Genomic DNA, 27,115 nt, shown 5'->3' with positions numbered 1-27,115 from the left:
TGTAAATATAATTATGTTGTATAAAATGGTGCACGGGTCTGTTTTATTCAAGATCTTAGTCGTGAAGTGGAATTATTGTGTCATTTTTTATTATTTTGCAAAATTTAAGTGCGCAATGAATTTCAATCGTGATTTAAGATGAAAACACAGCCGAAAGGAATATATTATTTAATGCCATCTATGACGTGGCAATGGATTAAAGATTTTCGAATTGACAACTACAATTCATTATCGAAATAAGTTTTGCGGTTTTAGAGAATAATGTTTTCAAAGATTTTACTATATAGGCATTTAGAAAAACTTCAGACCCGTGGGTGGGACCACTTTTGACCCCAGTGACATAACTATACAGTAAAGTGTTGCTTTGTAAGTATTTGTCATTGCATGGCGAGTGTGTTGTATTTGCAAGTATCGATACCAAAAGGTCTAGAGAGTTATTGTCTGTCTCTTATCCGTTTGCTAGTGGCTCTTTATAAGAAGTGAAAAAAACATAATGTAAACCACTAATCTACTTGAAGTTCTTCCAGGACTAGATGTCCACATTTGTATTGTGAATGTTGTGTTTTATAGGAAAAATATTCGCATGTGGCCGGTATGTACGGTGGCATAGAGGTGTGGGTTCCTTTATCTCGTGAACACGTGTACTTATATTGTTCCCACGACTAAATTATATCTTACTCGTGGTTACGACATAAATAAGCATTTGCCTCAAGATTTTAAGGATCTTCCATGACCGAGAGTGTAAGACCAACCCGAGCGTAGGGTCGGAAACGAGGTTTACTGAGTTTCCACAGAACACCCTGCGCTAGAGTTGGGATGAAACAATCTTACAGGAGCCGTTATTAAAGATGCTTTTTCTCCCGCCTCAGTTAAACGAAATAACGTAAAAATGAATGTTTTCCGCTAGAACTCGTTTGTGTGTAGTGAAAATAATGTGCGTATAGATATGTCATAATTCGTGGTTGTCATGGACATGCGTGCAGTGATTCAGATTATGTAAATAGTTAAATCGTTCTTTAAATAGATATAAGAAGAGTGTGCAGCATTATGTCTTGGATGGAGCGTAAAGTTTTTATTAATGGTGCCATTCGAAGCGATAAATAATTAATTTGGATTTTAAATGTTGCCACAAGACAAGGTTTCCATGATGCTACAGACGACGTACCTCAACAAGGGAGGTTATTGTGTGATTTAAAAAAAAGGAGTTCCATATGGGTTCTTTTTTATTTTTGCCCTTGGGAAAGCTACGAAATTCCAGCATTGCCATTTTTTTATTTACTTTATTATCTGAGGTGGGAAAAATAATTCCCAGCATGGCCAAATTTGTATATCTACTTATCTGAGGTGGGAGAAAACTAAGCCTTGGGAACGAGATAGTGTGTGTCCTGAGATAAAACGAATACGTACACCTAGTTGCTAGCGCAAATATATGACTCTGACTTGTTAGTGTTGTTATATATTTCTGATTGCGTTGTATTCATATATGTACGGCGAGATTGAACTAACATCAATATTTCGAACTTACATATTCTGAAAATTTAAGCCAGTCGAAAATTCTGCAGACGATTCGAATTCAAGAAATTCCGCCAAGCGATATATGGTCATATGATAAGGTTTCATGTAGGCTCCGAGAACTACATGAACTTATCGCGCACAATAAAGAATGATGTTTAATTATTAATCTTAATGCATTATTATACTTAACTCATTTGACTTTACTGATAAAAAAAACAACATATGATATAAGTACAGAAAGAAATAGCCTTTATAAAAAATAATTAATATCTACGTGGCCACATAATTCAAGGTTAAAAAGCACTAAAACATATTGTTCAATCATTTTGAAGAGGGCAAATACGAGAAGGAAGAAGGAAGTATAAGCTGAGTGAAGTTTCAAGACCAATCATATGACTACATTCTATTGTCTAGTTCACGTGACTATGGGAACTATATCATGACCTCACAACACGGGCTTCAGTACTGATTTCTACTCAGAAACAGATCTAGGCTCGAGTGTGATTCAATAAGGTATCAACTTACGTCACAGTCGAGCGAAATTAAATAAAGATACACCCTACCATGCAGATTTAGATGCGGTCTCGCAAATAGACATAAAAAGGGCGTTTCTTCTCAATACAGTTTGAAAAAAAAACATAACACAAATTAACTGACATAACTGCAGTTGTTTTAAAGTTAGGACATCAAGATGGTTTGCACAATATATACATTATACAATGGCAAACCGGGAATTTATATCTTTTCCGCACTCATTCATTCTGAAAGTGGCTTTATCCGGCTTGTTTAAGGATGATAAGTTACTTACACAAACAACAGTCTTATTGAGCAGTTTATCTCAGTTGGCATGTATACATTAATTCGGCATTTTGCCAGGAATGTCATGGGCCGGTCGTTGCAGCATTTTTAAGTTGGCCATTTGTTTGTAAAGCTACTGGTTTCCCCTTTGTTTTCATCTATATATCATATTCTACATTTTTGTTACAACAAACAAACACACACGCGCCCGCACGCAGGCCCGCATGCACGCACGCACGCGATTACGTTTATACACACACGCGCGCGCGCTTACGTATTGGGTAAAATCAGTCTTGACCCTGTAAATAATAATAAAAAAAAACAACATTTTATGGGCTGCTTATCACGTCATGGGACACACTACATAGGGGTTATTATGATAGGACGTTTTTCTGGTGACCTGTTTCACGTCAAGTTCGGTGTTTAAAAACGTATCCGTCAAGACAGCAGGTCTCGACGGATACATGTTTACACACCGAAAGAGACGTTATGCCGGTCACCAGAAAAGCGTTTTAATATCTTGTATGCAAGGAAGAGAGGGGGTTGCACAAAATGTCTGGAATGCATGGAAGAGAGGGGGTTACACATAGTGTTTGGTATGCAAGGCAGGGAGTTGGTTACACGTACTGTTTGGTATGCGAGGCAGGGAGGGGGTTATACGAAATGTCTGGTATGCAATGGAGGGCGGGATTACACGAAATGTCTGGAATGCAGGAGGGGGGTACACAAAATGTCTGGTATGCAAAGAAGGGAGGGGGTTACACAAAATGTCTGGAATGCAAGGAAGGGAGGGGGGTACACAAAATGCCTGGTATGCAAAGAAGGGAGGGGGTTACACGAAATGTCTGGTACGAAGGAAGGGAGGGGGTTACACAAAATGTCTGGTATGCAAGAAAGGGAGGGGGTACACAAAATGTCTGGAATGCGGCAGGGGGGTACACAAAATGTCTGGTATGCAAGGAAGGGAGGGGGTTACACAAAATGTCTGGAATGCAAGGAAGGGAGGGGGGTACACAAAATGTCTGGTATGCAATGGAGGGCGGGATTACACGAAATGTCTGGAATGCGGGAGGGGGGTACACAAAATGTCTGGTATGCAAAGAAGGGAGGGGGTTACACAAAATGTCTGGAATGCAAGGAAGGGAGGGGGGTACACAAAATGCCTGGTATGCAAAGAAGGGAGGTGGTTACACGAAATGTCTGGTATGCAAGGAAGGGAGGGGGTTACACAAAATGTCTGGTATGCAAGAAAGGGAGGGGGTACACAAAATGTCTGGAATGCGGCAGGGGGGTACACAAAATGTCTGGTATGCAAGGAAGGGAGGGGGTTACACAAAATGTCTGGAATGCAAGGAAGGGAGGGGGGTACACAAAATGTCTGGTATGCAAGGAAGGGAGGGGGTTACACGAAATGTCTGGTATGCAAAGATGGGAGGGGGTTACACAAAATGTCTGGTATGCAAGGAAGGGAGGGGGTATACAAAATGTCTGGAATGCCAGGAAGGGAGGGGGTTACACAAAATGTCTGGTATGCAAGGAAGGGAGGGGGTTACACGAAATGTCTGGTATGCGATGGAAAGCGTGGGCTACACGTCGGGTCTGGTATGCAAGGAAGGGAGGGGGTTACACGAAATGTCTGGTATGCAAGGAAGGGACGGGGTAACACGAAATGTCTGGTATGCAAGTAGGGAGGGTGTTACATAAAATGTCTAGTATGCAAGGAAGGGAGGGGGTACACATATAGTCTGGTATGCAAGGAAGGGAGGGGGTTACACGAAATGTCTGGTATGCAAGGAAGGGAGGGGGTTACACAAAATGTCTGGTATGCAAGAAAGGGAGGGGGGTACACAAAATGTCTGGAATGCGGCTGGGGGTACACAAAATGTCTGGTATGCAAAGAAGGGAGGGGGTTACACAAAATGTCTGGAATGCAAGGAAGGGAGGGGGGTACACGAAATGTCTGGTATGCAAGGATGGGAGGGGGTTACACAAAATGTCTGGTATGCAAGGAAGTGAGGGGGTACACAAAATGTCTGGAATGCCAGGAAGGGAGGGGGTTACACAAAATGTCTGGTATGCAAGGAAGGGAGGGGGTTACACGAAATGTCTGGTATGCGATGGAGAGCGTGGGTTACACGTCGGGTCTGGTATGCAAGGAAGGGAGGGGGTTACACGAAATGTCTGGTATGCAAGGAAGGGACGGGGTTACACGAAATGTCTGGTATGCAAGTAGGGAGGGTGTTACATAAAATGTCTAGTATGCAAGGAAGGGAGGGGGTAACACAAAATGTCTGGTATGCAAGGAAGGGAGGGGGTTACACGAAATGTCTGGTATGGCATAATAAATGCAAGGAAGGGAGGGGGTTACACAAAATGTCTGGTATGCAAGGAAGGGAGGGGGTAACACAAAATGTCTGGAATGCACTGCAGGGAGGGGGTACACAAAGTGTTTGGTATGCACGGCAGGGAGGGGAGTACACATAGAGTTTGGTATGCACGGCAGGGAGGGGGTTACACAAAGTGTTTGGTATGCAAGGCAGGGAGGGGGTACACATATAGTTTGGTATGCACGGCAGGGAGGGGGTTACACAAAGTGTTTGGAATGCACGGCAGGGAGGGGGTACTCATATAGTTTGGTATGCACGACAGGGATGGGGGTACACGAAGTGTTTGGTATGCACGGCAGGGAGGGTGTACACATATAGTTTTGTATGCACGGCAGGGAGGGGGTTACACATAGAGTTTGGTATGCACGGCAGGGAGGGGGTTACACATAGAATTTGGTATGCACGGCAGAATGGGGGCCACACGTTGTTTCGGTATGGAATGCGGAGAGGGGGTTACACGAAGTGTGTGGTATACGAGGTGAGGGGAGGGTTACACGATGTGTTTGGTATACGAGGTGAGGGGAGGGTTACACGAAGTGTTTGGTATACGAGGTGAGGGGAGGGTTACACGAAGTGTTTGGTATACGAGGTGAGGGGTGGGTTACACGAGGTGTTTGGTATACGAGGTGAGGGGAGGGTTACACGAAGTGTTTGGTATACGAGGTGAGGGGAGGGTTACACGAAGTGTTTGGTATACGAGGTGAGGGGAGGGTTACACGAAGTATTTGGTATACGAGGTGAGGGGTGGGTTACACGAAGTGTGTGGTATACGAGGTGAGGGGTGGGTTACACGAGGTGTTTGGTATACGAGGTGAGGGGAGGGTTACACGAGGTGTTTGGTATACGAGGTGAGGGGTGGGTTACACGAGGTGTTTGGTATACGAGGTGAGGGGTGGGTTACACGAGGTGTTTGGTATACGAGGTGAGGGGAGGGTTACACGAGGTGTTTGGTATACGAGGTGAGGGGTGGGTTACACGAGGTGTTTGGTATACGAGGTGAGGGGTGGGTTACACGAAGTGTTTGGTATACGATGTGAGGGGAGGGTTACACGAGGTGTTTGGTATACGAGGTGAGGGGTGGGTTACACGAGGTGTTTGGTATGCAAGGTGAGGGGAGGGTTACACGAGGTGTTTGGTATGCAAGGTGAGGGGAGGGTTACACGAGGTGTTTGGTATGCAAGGTGAGGGGTGGATTACACGAGGTGTTTGGTATACGAGGTGAGGGGTGGGTTACACGAGGTGTTTGGTATACGAGGTGAGGGGTGGATTACACGAAGTGTTTGGTATACGAGGTGAGGGGAGGGTTACACGAGGTGTTTGGTATGCAAGGTGAGGGGTGGATTACACGAAGTGTTTGGTATACGAGGTGAGGGGTGGATTACACGAGGTGTTTGGTATACGAGGTGAGGGGTGGGTTACACGAAGTGTTTGGTATACGAGGTGAGGGGTGGGTTACACGAGGTGTTTGGTATACGAGGTGAGGGGTGGGTTACACGAGGTGTTTGGTATACGAGGTGAGGGGTGGGTTACACGAAGTGTTTGGTATACGAGGTGAGGGGTGGGTTACACGAAGTGTTTGGTATGCAAGGTGAGGGGAGGGTTACACGAAGTGTTTGGTATACGAGGTGAGGGGTGGGTTACACGAGGTGTTTGGTATACGAGGTGAGGGGTGGATTACACGAAGTGTTTGGTATACGAGGTGAGGGGTGGGTTACACGAAGTGTTCGGTATACGAGGTGAGGGGTGGGTTACACGAAGTGTGTGGTATGCAAGGTGAGGGGTGGGTTATACCAGCCAGTACAAGAGGCATTAGTTTACATAATTACAAACTAAATGCCTTATTACTTGATAGGATTTGAAATGGATTGCCTTGTGTTTCTCGCTACATTGGCCAATCTATATTATTTCTGACAACAGGTTGTTTCCGCACTAGTTCGAGAAATTAATTTTGCAAATTTCTGTTAAATCAAACTTACTTTTGCCTATGCATGTTTGCGGACTTATGGGAAAGCGGCCTAAATATGTACAGTGCTGATATAATAGTTGAATACGTATATTATTGTATTCAAATGCACATGCAATTGTACATATCAAAATTGTGATTGATCTAAGAAATTGTCGACATCAAACAATATATATTTGTCATTGCTTCTCAGAGTCCCTCAGATTAAAGGTTCGAGGTTTCCAGAGCTTCGGAATTCATAATATATTTCTGTCTCGTATTTCAATGGTTATTGCCGTCTGAAATGACTTCCTTTATGTTACATGATAACTTTATCATCTAAGGGTTATCTGCACTAGTGAGTTAAATACCTAGGCACAGCCACATGCTTATCTGTTCTAGTTTAGATATCGTACAATACATGTCGCAATAAATAGTTAGAGCACATTAAGTCTCGTTCTTATATTTATATGAATTCCTCCATAACATAACACTTTACGGTCGAAAAAGTTCTGGAAAAATAATCTGGAATCATTTCAAAATGATATACGACGCTCAAAATCGATCTTGTAAGCAAACGAATACATTTTTTCAGTAATTTCTGGCATATTTTAGTTGGAATATTTGTTTAAAATAATATATAATACAGGCTAAACACAACGAGAAGAAGGCTTTAAATATAAAAGCAAATTCGGAATTGATCTGGCTGACCGATAGTTACTGGTCAAGGTCACACTACGTGGTATGGGATCTGGTCATTTTCCCCACCATTTTGTCAACTGCATGCTCGCATTGTTGCTACATTTATAATGATTTTTTCATTAAAACTGAGATTGAGTTTCAAAGAGATAATGCATAAAAACATTTCAACAATACACTAAATGATGACATTGTGCATGATGAGATTCTAGCACATACCGATATTGCATGGAGCCTTGGGCCATATATTTGCCCATATATTGTCATGTGTACACACATTTCACACGAGTACATTGCGTAAAATTCTCTAAATATATTTCGGTGTAAACATATCACATGTAGTATGAAACAGCATTATAACTTAATACAAGATCAGGGGCGTAGCCAGCGTTACGCACTTACGCATGTGTGTAACATCAATTTAAAAAAAAAATGGCCAAAAATGGCATCAAAGTCGAGGGCTAAGCTAAAGATTGATATCAGTGATATCAGAATAAAGGAAGATCAGCTAAAGTAAGCATTGCTTCTCCTTGCTAGATAGCTTACTGAGCCTAAATCAATCACTTGGTAACTACGAAGTCGGCGGCCTCGAACTTATAAATCCCTCCAAATACATCTCAGAGCTCAACATGTTAGTTCCATTTTCCCCAGGTGAGGCCCCCGAGCCCCCCCCCCACCGGCTACAGGCATATTCCCCCTCCACACCCTCCCCCTTTCGTGCGTAAATTCAGTTAAGCCTGGCTACGCCTCTTTGTACACATCGATGGCAAGTTTATGTCAGTTTTCGACAAATTTCTTTTTTTTCTCGCTATTTTAACATAAGTGAGACAGCCCCTTTAAAGTGTTCCTAGAATAACGGTTGTTGACATTTTTCTGACTTCCATATATTTGACCTTGTCATTGATTGGCTAGTTTTGGAAACAACCATGCTTGTTGTACACGAAACAGATATTGTTATGTTCAAAACGAAAACTTATTTTGAGCACATTTGGATCGTTACCAAGTTAAAGGTTAGTCATGCATTTATTATTCTACGTGCATATGTTTCTTTTTTGCAAAATGGTGTTTGTGTATCACTTAGTTCTGGCTTCCATAACTTTAATGTTGATATTTATTTTTTTGATGTTTACAACACATTAAACACGTCCCAAAAGGTAATATATAACGTGTTCACTGAAGTTCTTTAGCTATGTATCACTTTGTTTTTATACACAGGGGCAGGTTGCGTTGTTTTGACACACCAAGCCCCCGTCCGTTTTTGTTTTTTTATCAAATATGATGTGGTAACTGTAACTTGTGAAAATTGGCAAAACAAATATTATTTTTTTTAATTTATATTTTATTATCTTTGTAAAGGGTGACGACTTGACCCTGAATTTCCATATATTTGCCGATATGACTCTGTTTAAGAAGCCATAACTTTATCAAATCTTAACCAAACTCTACATGTTTGGACTTTCCTTGTAAAGTCAGTGTCAATCTGTAATAAAGTGTACAGTTTTAACGAAAACAAATGCAATTTCAAACCCGAATATCCTAAAACATGTTACTCGACGAACCAACTACCCGCTAATTTCACCGAAATTTTCCAGACGAAAATGCATTATCCCGCTATTGCATCATCATTTCAACACGTTAGTCTAAAATAATAGACGTGTTATACGGGATTCTTCCAATCCCTACTGGGTGAGTACCTAAATCGGAACAGTACCTAAATATGGAACACCCATTATAAAAGCGTCTTTCTGTTCGCGATCAGTTTATTAACGATTTTAATCAATAAAGACGCTTGCCTTAAATACAAGTTTTAAAGAACACGATTCTTCGGTAAGTATTTCAAATACTGCTATCATTTTAAGTTTTTCATGTTCAGATGTCAATACATGGTACCCGGGGGAATGACTTTCTGCTTGCCACAATCACAGCATACTGGTACAGCCTGTATTTTTTTAAATTAAATTGTCAAATTTTACTGACAAAAATAACAAAAAAGCAAGCAGGAAATAACATAGATTATTAATTTACTAAATCAAAACATGTAGCAATAATGTTAAAAGAATACATAAAAATAAATAACGAATGAAAACTGTTCCATATTTAGGTACTCAAAAGACAAAAATGACAGTCCCTGACTGTGCGGTTAATAAAGTACTTTTTATGCAGATTGGTGGTATCTTGAATAATACCATTTATAGTAACCAATTGGTCTTGAATCCTAGTATGCTGATGGAAAATTTTGTAGTTGTGGTACAAGTCTAACTAAAATTATTTCAAAAATAGTGCTGAAAGTGTTCCGATTTAGGTACTCACCCAGTAACGTTTAAACGGGAATGTGCAAAAAACGGGGGTGTTTTAAAAATATTGAAATTGTTTAAAGTGAAGTATTTTATGGTTGAAATTGATCATAAAAAGTTATATTCATATTTTACCATGTAAGTGAAATGTTATTTTGCACTAAATAAGCATTTAATGCATTAAAACAAGTTACCTTTCCAATAAAACGAAAGTTGACTGACACAGAAAACAATTATTGTGCGAAGGGGAACAACTCAATATAATTGTAATAACTCGGCCTCCTCCGACAAAGCTTCGAGATAGACCTCGTTATTCAATTGTAGCAACTCGGCCATGGCCGAAATGTTCCGAGCGATTTAAAACTGTGCCCTGAAGCCTTGCAGGTGCCCTTCATGTATATATCGTTATGTTTTGACAGAATGAAATGAAGAAAAGCCATCAAACTCATAATTATAAGTTGGATATTTATTTTTTGAGTACGGAACTAATATAAAATAACATTATCTGGTAATATTTCTTGTTTTTATGATATTTTATAGATGCTATATGCTTTAATATGGAATCCTGATCGGAACAACTACCCACTTTTGATACTAAACAATTTGTACGTGAAGGATTTGCCATATCAAAAATGTAAAAAAAATCCGTCAACGTACAATTATTTGGACTATTCAACACGTGTGCCCAGGAGAAACAATATATCTATCACGATACAGGTGAAATGGTAGTCACACTGGCACAGTGAGGGGGTTATTACACTGGCACAATGAGGGTGGTTAACACACTGGCACGGTGAGGGGGGTTATTACACTGGCACAATGAGGGTGGTTAACACACTGGCACAGTGAGGGGGGGTTATTACACTGGCACGGTGAGGGGGGTATTAAACTGGCACGGTGATGGGGGTTTTTACACTGGCACAATGAGGGTGGTTAACACACTGGATGGTGAGGGGGGTATTACACTGGCACGGTGAGAGGGGTTATTACACTGGCACAATGAGGGTGGTTAACACACTGGCACAGTGAGGGGGGTTATTACACTGGCACGGTGAGGGTGGTTAACACACTGGCACGGTGAGGGGGGTATTACACTGGCACAGTGAGGGGGGTTATTACACTGGCACAATGAGGGTGGTTAACACACTCGCACAGTGAGGGGGGTATTACACTTGCATGGTGAGGGGGGTTATTACACTGGCACACAGGGCTTCCGTGAAAGGAAGTTTGGAAGTATATTACTCCCTAGAAATGGGTTAAAACTTCCAAAAATGATTCCTTGGAAGTACAAAAACTTCCATAATTTTGAAGAAAACTTCCAAAGTTGAAAGCTTGGAAGTTCAAAATATCAAAACCTTTTGTCAATATTACTTTTATAGTCATAATTTCAATCAGTTTAAGTGTTTTTAAGTAATGAATTATAATAATATAACTTGTGCAAATAATTTGATTTTTAATATATTTGTTGAAAAATAGTTGAAAAAGATATTGTATTATGGAGACTTAAACTTCCATTATTTAGTGTAAAACTTCCAAAAGTGATAGACAGGAAGTTTATACTTTCAGTTTCAATTTCTTAATGGAAGCCCTGGGCACAATGAGGGTGGTTATTACACTGGCACGGTGAGGGGGGTATTACACTGGCACAATGAGGGTGGTTAACACACTGGCACGGTGAGGGGGGTATTACACTGGCACGGTGATGGGGGTTATTACACTGGCACAATGAGGGTGGTTAACACACTGGCAAAGTGAGGGTGGTTATTACACTGGCACGGTGAGGGGGGTTATTACACTGGCACAATGAGGGTGGTTAACACACTGGCACGGTGAGGGGTGTTATTACACTGGCACAATGAAGGTGGTTAACACACTGGCACGGTGAGGGGGGTTATTACACTGGCACAATGAGGGTGGTTAACACACTGGCACAGTGAGGGGGGTTTTTACACTGGCACAATGAGGGGGGTTAACACACTGGCTCGGTGAGGGGGTTATTACACTGGCACAATGAGGGTGGTTAACACACTGGCACGGTGAGGGGTGTTATTACACTGGCATAATGAGGGTGGTTAACACACTGGCACGGTGATGGGGGTTATTAGTCTGGCACAATGAGGGTGGTTTACACACTGGCAAAGTGAGGGTGGTTATTACACTGGCACGGTGAGGGGGGTTATTACACTGGCACAATGAGGGTGGTTAACACACTGGCACGGTGAGGGGTGTTATTACACTGGCATAATGAGGGTGGTTAACACACTGGCACGGTGATGGGGGTTATTACACTGGCACAATGAGGGTGGTTAACACACTGGCAAAGTGAGGGTGGTTATTACACTGGCACGGTGAGGGGGTTATTACACTGGCACAATGAGGGTGGTTAACACACTGGCACGGTGAGGGTGGTCATTACACTGGCACAATGAGGGTGGTTAACACACTGGCACGGTGAGGGTGGTCATTACACTGGCACAATGAGGGTGTTTATAACACTGGCACAGTGAGGGGGGTATTACACTGGCACAATGAGGGGGGTTAACACACTGGCTCGGTGAGGGGGTTATTACACTGGCACAATGAGGGTGGTTAACACACTGGCACGGTGAGGGGTGTTATTACACTGGCATAATGAGGGTGGTTAACACACTGGCACGGTGATGGGGGTTATTAGTCTGGCACAATGAGGGTGGTTTACACACTGGCACGGTGAGGGGGGTATTACACTGGCACAATGAGGGGCTTAAACACACTGGCACGGTGAAGGTTGTTAAACCCACGGGCATGGTGAAGGTTGTTAAATACACTGGGACGGTGAGGGGGTTAAACACACTCGCACAGTGAAGGTTGGTAAAGTATTGGTGTACTTTTTCCATTGCAAAAGGCTGGGTTTACATCTTTATAACGATTAGCTAAGTCATATTTATGAGTAAGTTTCTCCTAATTAGGAGATAGTATCTCCTAATTATGACTTACTAAGTCATAATTATGAGTTAATATCTCCTAATTAGGAGATAGAAGGTCGTAATTAGAAGATGGTTTCTCATAACTAGGACTTAGTAAGACATCATTATAATTTAGTATCTCCGAATTAGGAGATAGTAAGTCATAATTAGGAGATAGTATATTAGCGATCGAAATAATTTTAAATAACATCTTAACAAATGCATGTTTTATCAGCAAGTAATCAATGTTTTAATACTTTCATGTTTATAATCAATCTTGATGTTTTAAAGTATATGTTGCCAAATGAGATGACAGTATTTGTCAAATCTGCGGTACATTAATTAGGTAAATCCCTTACCGATTTCACCGGATCGGGATGGGGACTACAGGTAAATCTCGGAATGTCGATCCAAACGTATTGCATGTCCATTTATTCATTGTTGGACAAAAAATGTGGTTGTCATGGCAACATAAACATTAAAAATGTTACTTTAACTGGATCTAGACATAACTAAAAAGGATTAAAGCCAGTTTCAGAAACTTTATTTGTCGAATGCGCCAAAAAAAGTGGTTGATATGGCAACAGAAATAGTAAACTTATTACACTAGAACGGGGACCTGGTGTAACAACATAAAGGTTTAACCCAAAGCTGCTCTGAATATCACCTAGATACATGTAGTTGCTATAGCAGCGAAAATACCACACTCTTATCGAGATCTTTGCTTATTAAAGAACTATTCAAACTTGGTTATGTATGCGGATTCAGGGCAATGGGTAGATTATGCACGTCAATTTTCTTTCTATACGTCGAGCAAAAATGTGGCGATATTATATGATAGAAATTTCGGATGGTCATCAAATTGCATTAGAACCGGATGGAGAATATGTGTTGTTTTGTATTATAAGCGATACTCAGTGACTTGTTTCTTTTTCCAGGTATTGACTACGATCTCATAGCGAAACAATGGCCTCTTATCGAGATTTGTTAAGGGATAAAGAAACACAGAACTGGGTAAAGGCCGCCCTCGCCCTCAACATAACCAAGAATGGTTTACAAGGTTTTGTTGAAGACGTGCTGACATGTGTACATCAGGACATCTACAGCACCGTAAGAACATCCAAGGGTCTTTCAGCCGGGGAAACATGTGTACAATGTTTCACCGAGAACGTGTTGAAGTGCTCCACTCCTAAGATATGCACAAGTAAAAAAAAACTGCAAATTTCATAACGGTTCTTCAAAACAGTATGTTCCTTGTCCAGTCGGGATTTGTGAAGGTGTCCGCGATGAAATAGTCCAACATCACAGGTTTTCGGGACCATCATGGAAGAATACGAATGCCAACAAATGGATCACCATTCCCTGGGAGATAGGCAAGTGTTTCCTACCTCCTGATGGCTACAAGACCGTGTCCTCCATCAACGACAGTGACTTAAATGGAGTGATCAGCGTCATGATAAATTGCAAGGATTTCCAAACCAAGCTGTCGTTTAACGTTGCGACACAGCAAAATTTATTAACAGAGGTAAACATATCAATCACACTATGATCATATTATACGATTCCGTTGACTTTTTAAAGCTGCACTCTCACAGATTGACAGTTTTGACTTTTATTATATTTTATCTCTTTTTTATTCAGCAAATCAATACATTCAATTCAGTCATATAAGATAACTCACTTAAGAACTGCCGAAAAACTCATTTTTCTTAAAGCGTTACTAACACTTTTTTCCATACAACATCTCACTGTATTATCATTATATCACTGGTTTCCAGACATTAACCCAATCATTGGCTCATTCCCAGACAAAATATAAAACTGTTGTCTAAACTGTCAGTTTGTGAGAGTGCCACTTTAAAGAATGTTCATTATTAATGCAGATATGTTTAGTATTTATTTGAAGTTCCCCTGTATACTCATTTAAAACCATGGCAAACATTACAAATGTACTTTCAAATTGATAATTTTGTACATTGGCGACTCTTATGACATCAACCAAGGAGTCTTAACGTGCATGTACACGTTTCTTCATATTGTATGCATTTCAATTTTGGGCCATGTTCACCACAACTACAAGCTATGTTAGACAATCCTTATTTCAAACATTACATTTAAGGTTCGAGACATTGGTCGAAGCGTACGCCACTCCCATGACCAGAGGGTCAAAGACACGGAACTAGTGGACTTCCTGTTCAAGCTCCGCACCCTGCTGGAGGATAAGACTGAACTAGCAAACAGACCCAAGGCACAACATGCCGTGGAACAGCTTAAGAAGGTACAAACTTACATGCTTTAAGACTAAACTGATGTTGAAAACCGACCTGAAGCACAACACGCTTTGGAACAGCTTAAGAAGGTACGAATTATCATCGGTTAAAGATTTAAATGATATGACAAAACTGAACTAGCATACCGACTCAAGGCATAGCACGCTGTGGAACAGATTAAACAGGTATGACTCCATGATAGATGACACAACTGAACTAGCATACAAACCCAAGGCACAACACTCATTGGAACAGATTAAAAAGGTCTGACTTTACATGTTATATGACACAACTGAACTAGCATACCGACCCAAGGCACAACACTCTGTGGAACAGATTAAACAGGTATGACTTTACATGTTATATGACACAACTGAACTAGCATACCGGCCCAAGGCACAACACTCTGTGGAACAGATTAAACAGGTATGACTTTACATGATTGATGACACAACTGAACTAGCATACCGGCCCAAGGCACTACACTCTGTGGAACAGATTAAAAAGGTATGACTTTACATGAAAGATGACACAACTGAACTAGCATACCAACCCAAGGCACCACACTCCGTGGAACAGATTAAACAGGTATGACTTTACATGAAAGATGACACAACTGAACTATCATACCGACCCAAGGCACTACACTCTGTGGAACAGATTAAACAGGTATGACTTTACATGAAAGATGACACAACTGAACTAGCATACCGGCCCTAGGCACCACACTCCTTGGAACAGATTAAACAGGTATGACTTTACATGAAAGATGACACAACTGAACTAGCATACCAACCCAAGGCACCACACTCCGTGGAACAGATTAAACAGGTATGACTTTACATGAAAGATGACACAACTGAACTAGCATACCGACCCAAGGCACTACACTCTGTGGAACAGATTAATCAGGTATGACTTTACATGAAAGATGACACAACTGAACTAGCATACCAACCCAAGGCACCACACTCCGTGGAACAGATTAAACAGGTATGACTTTACATGAAAGATGACACAACTGAACTAGCATACCGACCCAAGGCACTACACTCTGTGGAACAGATTAAACAGGTATGACTTTACATGAAAGATGACACAGCTGAACTAGCATACCGACCCAAGGCACTACACTCCTTGGAACAGAGTAAACAGGTATGACTTTACATGAAAGATGCCACAACTGAACTAGCATACGGACCCAAGGCACTACACTCCTTGGAACAGAGTAAACAGGTATGACTATACATGATAGATGACACAGCTGAACTAGCATACCGGCCCAAGGCACCACACTCCTTGGAACAGATTAAACAGGTATGACTTTACATGATAGATGACACAGCTGAACTAGCATACTCGCCCTGGGCACAACATGCCGTGGAACAGATTAAACAGGTATGACTTTTCATGATAGAGAACACAGCTGAACTAGCATACCGTTGTAAGGCACAACTGCTGCAGAACAGGTGTGAGAAAGGGTATGAGGAAAAGTTTACTTTTTGTATCATATTCGTTCGACTCGTGTAGAAATACATATTAACTTGTTGAAAGGGCACTTTTAAATTATAATGTGTGCACTATTTTTTGTGTAGTTCAGGCATGAATATATTGAAAAAAATGGAATAATTTTATTATGTACGGTGAAACCTCGCAGACGACTTTTGAACTTGACTGCCAACTTCGGGGCATGTGCGCACCCGAGTATGACTTATCATGTTAGTGGACACAATTGAACTAGCATACCCTAAGCTCAAAAAGCCGTTGAAGTGCTTAAACAGGTATGAACTTATATCTTAGAGGACATAACGAAACTAGCATACCGACCTGAGGATCAGCTGATTAAAGGTATGATTGCACGTGTACTTTTTAGCTTGACTATTCAAAGAATAGGTGGGCTATACTACTCGCCCCGGCATCGGCGTCCGGTTAAAGTTTTAGGGCAAGTTGGGATTTTCACTTATAAGTCAAATACCCTTCATTCAATTGACTTAATACTTCACACAGTTGTTCAGGGCCATCACATGATGAGGTTAGATAACTCCATATTATTCTTTATACAGATTATGGCCCCTGATTGACTATGGAACTTAGGTTAAAGTTTTAGGTCAGGTTGTGATATTTATTAATAACTTCTATACCCTGTGTTCCAATGACTTAATACTTCACACAGTTGTTCAGGACCATCACACAATAAGGTTACATAACTCCATATTATCCTTAATACAAGTTATGGCCCCTGGTGGACTTAGGTTAAAGTTTTAGGGCAGGTTAAAGTTTTAGGGCAAGTTGGGATTTTCACTTATAAGTCCAATACCCTACATTCAATTGACTTTATACTTCACACAGTTGTTCAGGGCCATCACATGATGAGGTTAGAGAACTCCATATTATTCTTTACACAGATTATGGCCCCTGATTGACTATGGAACTTAGGTTAAAGTTTAAGGGCAGGTTAGGTTTTATAAATAACTTCTATAACCTTTGTTCAATTGACTTAATACTTCACACAGTTGTTCAGGACCATCACACAATAAGGTCACATAACTCCATATTATTTTTAATACAAGTTATGGCCCCTGATTGACTTCGGTTAAAGTTTAAGGGCCGGTTAAAGTTTTAGGGCAAGTTGGGATTTTCACTTAAAACTCCAATACAATTCATTCAATTGACTTAATACTTCACACAGTTGTTCAGAGACATCACATAATGAGGTTAGATAACTCCATATTATCTTTTATACTAATTATGGCCCCTGATTGACTATGGAACTTAGGTTAAAGTTTTAGGGCAGGTTGGGATATTTATTTAATAACTTCTTGACCCTTCATTCAATTGACTTAATACTTCACACAAGTGTTTAGGACCATCATCCAATGAGGTTACATAACTCCATATCCTTACTACAAGTTATGGCCCCTGATTGACTTAGGTTGAAGTTTTAGGCAAGTAAAAGTTAAGGGCAAGTTGGGATTTGAATAAAATAAACTTCTATACCTTTCATTCAATGCACTTAATAAAATTCAAAATTATTTATGACCATCTTACAACAAGAAACATAACTCCATTTTTACCCTAAATACAAATTATGTCCCTTGAATATTTTTTATTTATTTTTTTTAATTTCTTTTGACATTTTTACATTCTTAACCATATTTTTACCAAGGGAAAACTAGGAGGGCTATACTATATGGCCCTTGATTTTTTTTTAATTTTTTTTTAATTTCTTTTGAAAGGCATATTTATATATTCTTTACCACATTTTCATAATGGGAAATCAAGTTATTTGAATGACTTGCGTCATTTTTCGGGTGGTGGGAGGGCAGCATCAAAGTCACCTTATGTATTGAATAATTTTAGTAAGGTTTGACATAAATAGACCAAACGTGGTAATATTACATTGTTATTGTATTCACTTCTAAGTCAAAGCGGCGAAGTCGAGCGTGATGTCTTACGACAGCTCTTGTTTGTATCAGATTCGATAAACTTGTGCAAAGATAATTGTCTGCGAAATATATCGTGTGGAATACCTTTTATGTGGATCAGGTATGAGTTTATTGAATACAATTTAGAATATTATGGTTTGACCTCGTACCTTATCAGATCACCGGACTTTAGTATAGGTGGGGGCCCCTATTTGACCTTGCACCTAATTAGATCAACGGACTTTAGTGTAGGTGGGGTTCCCTATTTGACCTTGCACCTAATTAGATCAACGGACTTAAGTGTAGGTGGGGGCCCCTATTCGACCTTGCACCTAATTAGATCAACAGACTTAAGTGTAGGTGGGGGCCCCTATTCGACCTCGCACCTAATCAGATCACCAGTCTTTAGTATAGGTGGGGGCCCCTATTTGACCTTGCACCTAATTAGATCAACGGACTTTAGTGTAAGTGGGGGCCCCTATTTGACCTTGCACCTAATTAGATCAACGGACTTTAGTGTAGATGGGGTTCCCTATTTGACCTTGCACTTAATTATATCAACAGACTTTACTGTAGGCGAGGGGGGGGGTCCTATTTGACCTTCCACTTAATCAGATCACCCGACTTTAGTGTAGATAAAGTCCCTATTTGACCGTGCACTTAATAAGATCACCGGACCTTAGTGAAGGTGGGGTCCCTTTTTGACCTTCCACTTAATTAGTTCAACAGACTTTAGTGTAGGTCGGGGCCCTATTTGATCCACCTAATTAGATCAACAGACTTTAGTGTAGGTGGGGGTCCCTATTTGACCTTGCACCTAATTAGATTACCGGACCCTAGTGTAGGTGGGGGTCCCTATTTGACCTTGCACTTAATTAGATCACCTGACCCTAGTGTAGGTGGGGTGCGTATTTAACGTTGCACCTAATTAGATCACCGGACTTTAGTGTAGGTGGGGGTCCGTATTTGACCATGCACCTAATTAGATTACCGGACTTCAGTGTAGATGGGGGTCCTTTTTTTACCATGCACCTAATTAGATTACCGGACTTCAGTGTAGATGGGGGTCCTTTTTTTACCTTGCACCTAATTAGATCACCGGACTTAAGTATAGGTGGGAGCCTCTATTTGACCTTGCATCTAATTAGATCACCTGACTTTAGTGTATGTGTGGTCCCTATTTGACATTACATCTAAATTGATTACCAGACTTTAGTAGTGGTGGGGTCCCTATTTGACCTGGCACCTAATTAGATCACCGGCCGTTAGTGTAGGTGGGGGTTCCTATTTGACATTGCACCTAATTAGATCACCGGACTTAAGTGGTGGTGGTTCCTATTTGACCTTGCACTTAATTAGATCACCGGACTTAAGTGTATGTGGTGGGTCCCTATTTGACCTTGCACCTAATAAGATCACCGGACTTTAGTGTAGGTGGGGCCCCTTTTTGACCGTGCAACTAATTAGATCAGCTGACTTTAGTATAGTTGGGGGTGCCTATTTGACCTTGCACCTTATTTGATCACCGGACTTTAGTATAGGTGGGAGTCCCTATTTGACCATGTACCTCATTAGAATCACCGGATTTTAATGTAGGTGAGGTCCCTATTTTACCTTGCACCTAATTAGATCACTGGACTTTAGTGTAGGTGGGGTCCCTTTTTAACCATGTTCCTAATTAGATCACCTGACTTTAGTATAGGTGGGGGTACCTATTTGAACTTGCACCTAATTAGAACACCGGACTCTAGTATTGGTGGGGTCCCTATTTGACCTTTCATCTAATTAGATCACCGTACGTTAGTGTAGGTGGGGTCCCTGTTTGACCTTGCACCTAATTAGATCACCGGACTTTTGTGTTGTTGGGGGCCCTATTTGACCTTGCACCTAATTAGATCACCAGACTTTAGTGTAGGTGGCGCCCCTATTTGACCTTGCACCTAATTAGATCACCGGACTTTAGTATAGGTGGCGCCCCTATTTGACCATGTAAGATCACCTGACTTAAGTATAGGTGGGAATCCCTAATTGACCATGTACCTAGTTAGATCACCTGACTTTACTATAGGTGGGAGTCCCTAATTGACCATGTACCTATTTTCTAGATCACCGGAAATTAGTGATGGTCGGGGACCCTTTTTGACCTTGCATCTAATTAGATCAACGGACTTAAGTGTAGGTGGGAGTCCCTATTTGACCTTATTAGAAGCGAGGCCAAGCCAAGGTTGCGTACCGATGGGTCACGACCCTTGACAGACCCATGACACAAATCGTCAACTGGTCTGAACCCTCCTTCGTCTTAAACGAACGAAGTGGTGGCCTCGAAATAATTAAGTCGTGGCAACAACATGCAAGTCGTGGGAACGAGCAATTTAGTCGTGATCACGAGATAAAAAAATAGTTTTATTTACACATGTCACCTCTATGACAACGTACATACACTTTCTAATGTAGTAAAACTGTTTTCCGTTAACATTTTGTCTCTATAATATAAGTTTATAGTTTATATTATTTTGTAAAATAGCCTTTGAATTATGGGTTGCTTAATGTCTTGATCTGTTTTGTTGACAGCTGCAAACAGACGATTTCAAGCTCAGTGCTGAGAACGAAGGGGAGATATTGAAGGAAGGTAAGAGATGCTTTTGATCAAATTGACGTATATGGATATGGATGAAACTGTATGTAGGGTGGCTTATGTAAAGAGCTAACTTGGGGTTGCTTATTAGAAGTAGGGTGTAGGTCACTGTTTCTAAGAAAGAAAAATGGTTTCCGCCCACTAACTTTCGTTAAGAAAGATAGGATAGTGTCGAAACTCTGCATTTCTAGCACACCGGATAGGCATTTCCGGTGACGTCAGCCGTGCTGGAATATATGTGTTTCCGGTCCGGATAGAAAAATCCGACACGAGGGCACGCGCGTAAGCCGGTAACGAGGCTTTCCGAGTTATCGGACACGCAGCGTGCCCGAGGGTCGGAATTTTCGATCTGGACCGGAAACACATGCTTAATGATTTTTTTTGCATATCTTATATTATCAATTTGTGGAAAAATTGACGTAGAAAACGCACTTTTGTGCATTTCACCAAAAAGCGCGTGCAAAGTTGTTTACTGACGTCATAAAGCGCAGTAATTTTAAATCGCTATTGATGTCAAATAGTTCCTCTTAAAATCGCGTTTTTACTATTATTTTTTTGTCAATTTTAATCAAAAGTTTTGAATACTTATATATTTGATTGCGCTTTATTGAAATGGCATAATTTACTTTTCATATTCCATACAAGAAAAGAAATAAGAAGTGGCGCGTTGTTGCGCGTGACTCCTCTTAACATGGGGTGTGTAAGACGGGTTTTTTCAGCACTGGTCACATGACCGGAAACACACGTCCGGTATGCAAGAAAATTCCATCTGGCACCCCTGCCATGCCAGATGAGTCACGCACTGTGACGTAATACTTTCTATTTCTTTTATTATACACTTCATGTAACTATAATTATGAGATTTCAATAGAATAGTGCGATAAACATAAACTTTACTAAAGTATACCTTCAAAACAAAAAGTAACCCTTAAAGACGTGATACTCAGAAACTTCTTGACGTATGCAGTGAATAAAACTTACTGCGCGTAATGACGTGAGTAAACATCATCGCCCTTTTTGGTAAAATGTACAAACATGCGCTTTTCCATGTATTTTTTCACAAAATATTGTAATTCAAGGTATGCTAGAAAAATATCAATCATATGTGTCGGTTCCAGATCGAAAAATCCGACCCTCGGGCACGCTGCGCAGCCGGTAATTCGGCAAGCCTCGTGATCTGGCAACGCAGGTGCCATCGGGTCGGGGTTTTTACTATCCGGAACGGAACACATGACAGATATTATTTTCTTGCATACCGGACGTGTGTTTCCGGTCATATGACCGGTGCTGGAAAAACTCGTCTTACATCCCCCATGTAAGATGAGTCACGCGCAACAACGCGCCATTTGTTATTTTTATTATTGTATGGTTTATGAAAAGTATAGTATGCAATTTTAATAAAGCGGAATCATAAATATAAGTATACAATACTTTTAATTAAAATTGAAAATAAATAATCGTAAAAACGCGATTTTTAAAGGAACTATTTGACGTCGATAGGGATTTAAAATTACTGCGCTTTATGACGTCAGTACACGACTTCGCACTCGCTTTTTGGTGAAATGTACATTTGGTGAAATGTACAAAAGTACTTTTTTTACGGCAATTTTCCCACAAATTCATAATTTTAGGTATGCAAGAAAAAACATCAATCATGTTTTTCCGGGCCGGATCGAAAAATCCGACCCTCGTGCACGCTGCTGTGACCGGTAACTCGGCAAGCCTCGTTACCGGCTGACGCGCGTGCCCTCGGGTCGGATTTTTCTATCCGTACCGGAAACACATGATAGATACTTATAAGAACTCATACAACTTTTAACTTATACAACCATTACACTATTGCTGCCTTTCTTCTTACCAAGCGTCTTGTGATATTTCTGCTTCTTATCACCTGTACCAAGCTTCTTGTGATATTTCTGCTTCTTATCCCCTGTACCAAGCGTCCTATGATATTTTTGCATACCAGAAGTGTGTTTCCGGTTATGTCACCAGTGCTGGAAAACCCCGTCTTACACCCCCTATGTTAGATGAGTCACGCGCATCCACTTTTAATTTATTTTATTGTTTGGTTTATGAAAAGTATATTTAACCATTTCAGTAAAGCGCAATCAAATATATAAGTATGCAAGACTTTTGATTAATGCTGCTACGTATATTCTGCAACAAGCGTCTTGTGATATTGCTGCTACTTATCTTCTGTACTAAGCGTCTTGTGATAATGCCACTTCTTATCTTCTGTACTGAGCGTCTTGTGGCAATGCTGCTTTTTATTGTCTGTAACAAGCGTCTTGTGATAATGCTACTTCTTATCATCTGCAACAAGCGTCTTGTGATAATGCTGCTTCTTATCTTTTGTAACAAGCGTCTTGTAAGAATTCTGCCTCTTATCTTCTGTACCAAGCGTCTTGTAATAATGCTGTTACTTATCTTCTGGACCAAATGTCTTGATCAAGGCTGCTACTTATCTTCTGTAACAAGCATCTTGTGATAATGCTGCTTCTTATCTTTTGTCCCGGGCCTCTTGTTAAAGGCTGCTACTTATTTTTTTGCAACAGACGTCTTTTGATAATTCTGCTTCTAGTCTTCTTAAACAAGCGTCTGTTGATATAACTTATCGTCTGCATCAAGGGTCTTGTGATATTGCTGATCTTTATCTTTTGTACCAAGCGTCTTGTCACAAAACTGATTCCTGTTTTCTCACCAAGTGTTTTGTGATAATGCAAACGTAAATGTTCTTATTTTTATGTTTTTAATGATATATCTTTAAATTTACTTCAGGATTACGACTACGTTTGGCAAACCATTACCGAACCACTTTGGCCGACATGCCGATATCTCCCATTCTCGGAGAAATGAACGCCAAACTCAGGAAATTTTACGTGGCACCGAAAATTGTGGAGAAAGATCATCGAAAAATCCGCAAAATTGACAACAAAGAAAGCGGTCAAAAAATTGCAAAATTTTCAGATGTTTTCTTAAAAGAAGATCAGTTGCTCAGAAATGTTTTCCTTGTTGGAGAACCGGGCAAACGCAAATCCACATTCTCAGTAATGTGTGCCCTGGATTGGACTCACCAATATTTACCAGCGGAGGAAAACGTCGGTATTAAAACAATCTTTGCCGACCCAGAATTCTTCAAAGAGTTTGCATTTTTGTTTCATGTCACCCTACGAGATTCAGGTAAAACGTGTGATCTAGCAGAAATGATCAAAGATCAACTTATACGTAAAATCTACCACGAGAAGGATGCCGATGATGGTTACCGGCTTTTACAGACGGTGCTGGAAAGTGAAACATGTTTAATCATAGCTGACGGCCTCGACGAATGGACCCATCCGGAAAACGTAAACTGTACCTGCAAAACTGAGGAAAAAGTCATTCCTTTCCGAAATTCGGCCAACAAGGCCACACTCCTCACGACAACGCGTCCCTGGCGAATGTCACAGTTTAGAGTGCAGAATTCAAAGATCGACAAATATCTTGAAATAGAAGGAGCTGCAGACACAAGGCAACTCGTGGAAAATATCATCAACATTCTTAATGAGGATTCTGAGGATGAACGGACACCAGAGGCTTTCAAGGAAATGGTGTCAGCGAAGCGTCTTGAAGGATTATTGTCAGCACCTATCAGTATCACCCAGCTCGTGTGCCTGTGGTTCGAGGGCAAATCGTTAACCGATTCAAAGTGTGACATTTATGCTGGCGTGATAAACATGCTATCATGTAGACTTAGTTGTAAGCAAAGCGGGAATAACATTCCGGAAATTGAACTGCCATCTGTATTAAAGGAACATGAATGCTTCGTGCAAAATCCCATGGTTTACCTTGCGCTGGCAAAGTTAGCATACACAACTTTGTATTCAGAGTGCAGAGGTTCGTCTGTTGTTTTCAGCAACAAAACAGTCAACGCTTTGTTAAGCAGAGAGCAGGTTGAATTTTCATTGAAGTCAGGCTTACTCACGGAGAAGAAATCCAACTCATTGATCAAGAGATCATCTCACTTTTCATTTTTTTATAAAACACTTCAAGAGTTTTTAGCGGCTCTTCATTTATGTTTGAATGAAAACGACTACAGTCAGCTATCAAACAACGAACAAGATAATAAGGAAAATATCTTGGGAGATGTTTCTCAGACATTTATTTTCATATGTGGAATGAAGCCCGAGCTCGGTGTACAAATGTCTTCATGGATCAATAGTTCTATACCAGACGTGTCTTCATGGATCAATAGTTCTATACCAGACATGTCTTCATGGATCAATAGTTCTATACCAGACATGTCTTCGTGGATCAATAGTTCTATACCAGACATGTCTTCATGGATCAATAGTTCTAAACCACCATACCAACCATCACTCGACAATAGAGAGGCTAGACTACTTCAGCCCCTGATTCTCTCCGGACACCGTGAAGCCAAGGCGAACAACTATGGTGACATACCGCTCTATCTCGCACACGTCTGGATTGATAGTAAGGAGGATGTCGTAGTGTTAAAAAAGCTGATGATGATAAACAAGGAACGTATTCAGTCACTAGACATCGATGAATGCAATGATCAAATTAATGGGGAAGAGGTGCAGGAGGTGATCACATCCTCCTCCGACTCCCTCAAAGCAGTGACACTGTGGAACCGTGATGGGCAGTATGACCTGTCCCAGTGTCACAGGCTGGAATATCTGGATATATGGGGAGACAATATAACACGTGTGCAGGTTGATCCAACAAATATTACAACATGTGACTTATATGGTGTATCATCGAATGTTGACACGTACATATTTAGATTATTTAAACACGATCAAAGGTGGAGTAAACTACAACGTGTTGAGTTATGGCTCGTTAAGAATGTCCAGTTACTTGTGGATACACTACCAAGTCTCCCTCAGTTACAAAGCCTTGAGATACGGCGTACAGATCTAGGTGAGCTCCACCTCCTCCCTCCAGCCTCCATCACCGATATTACACTTGTGCGTGTGACAATGACAGCGGAGGCGGTGCGGAGTCTGATAGAGACGATGAAGAACATACCACACACCATTACATGCAACATGCGGTACTGCACGGTGAAACCTGCCAGTGAGATGAAAGACATCCGAGAACATATGGACAGTTCGCCGTCATTCAAGGTTCTCAACTTTGAAGTTACGTGGAGGCTTCATTTCAAATTCACCAAAATGTGAAAAATAAGTCGATTATGGGAATTCATGTTTGATGAAAAACAGTGAAACAATCAATGGGGAAGTGTCATTCTATTTATAGATATATATGTCACTTTTTCCAGGAACTAATTATTATCACCACTTTCTGTGTGTATTTATTTAATTTGATTTATGTTGTGTATTTACTTGCATCCTAAAATAGATTTAACTGTACACAACAATGTCGTTGAGGCTGGTGGTATTAAATATATCGAACGCGGATAAAAACTTTCTTTTTTAATTATAACACAAAAGTCTGTAATCAACACATGCAATAGTCGATTTAACTTGATGGACATTTTTTAAAGTAATCTCTTAATAAATCAACTCATTTTCTAGTTTAATGTGATATCATTTGATAAATGTTACGTATTTACTTCGCTTAGGGATTATTAATTGATGGGGAATATTTAACTTATTTCTTTATTCACAATGTCATTCTTGCTCAGTTGTTTTCATATTCTGTATTAGAGAAATATACCAATAACACGTTGACTTTTTTAATTTTAATGATCTATTACATAACATTATTATAATGCTATCTACAAAACTATGATATCATTTATGCACCAGTCAATTGTAACCACGGCCCCCAGGTCCGGGGATAGCCTGGAAAGTGGGCCGTTTTTTTACCTTCTAGATGGCCCCGCATGTTCAGGTGAATGCCGTGCTTTTGTCTTCGCGCCAAAAATAGCGGGGAATATACCTAGGGTCCCTGGGGTGCGGGGGCATTTGGCGGGGATTTTACCAGCAGTTTGTGCCCTCCTGGTGGGGTTTCTACCCGGGCTTGGCTGGACCGAAAGTCATAGTCTCCGCTATTCTCCGGACTTTGTGGGAGGGGGGTGGTTACAATTGAGTGGTGCATTATCGACAAATGCTACAAAAAAATACCTAAACAATGAACAAATTAAGTTACCTAACTGAAAGAATATACGATGGCCTATTATTTAACATGTCACACAATTGGAGTATAATTGAAGAAGATATGATTAAACGTTGAAAATATT

General features: G+C 40.6%; 1 pseudogene; it reads left to right on the top strand.

Annotated features, from left to right (window-relative positions):
* On the top strand, positions 1-27,115 carry LOC128209729 (uncharacterized; annotated as a pseudogene).

This window comes from Mya arenaria, chromosome 11, assembly GCF_026914265.1.
Source record: "Mya arenaria isolate MELC-2E11 chromosome 11, ASM2691426v1".
In the NCBI taxonomy this organism is placed as follows: domain Eukaryota; kingdom Metazoa; phylum Mollusca; class Bivalvia; order Myida; family Myidae; genus Mya; species Mya arenaria.
The sequence above is the reverse complement of the archived record's forward strand: the minus strand, read 5'-3'. Positions and strand labels throughout refer to the sequence as shown.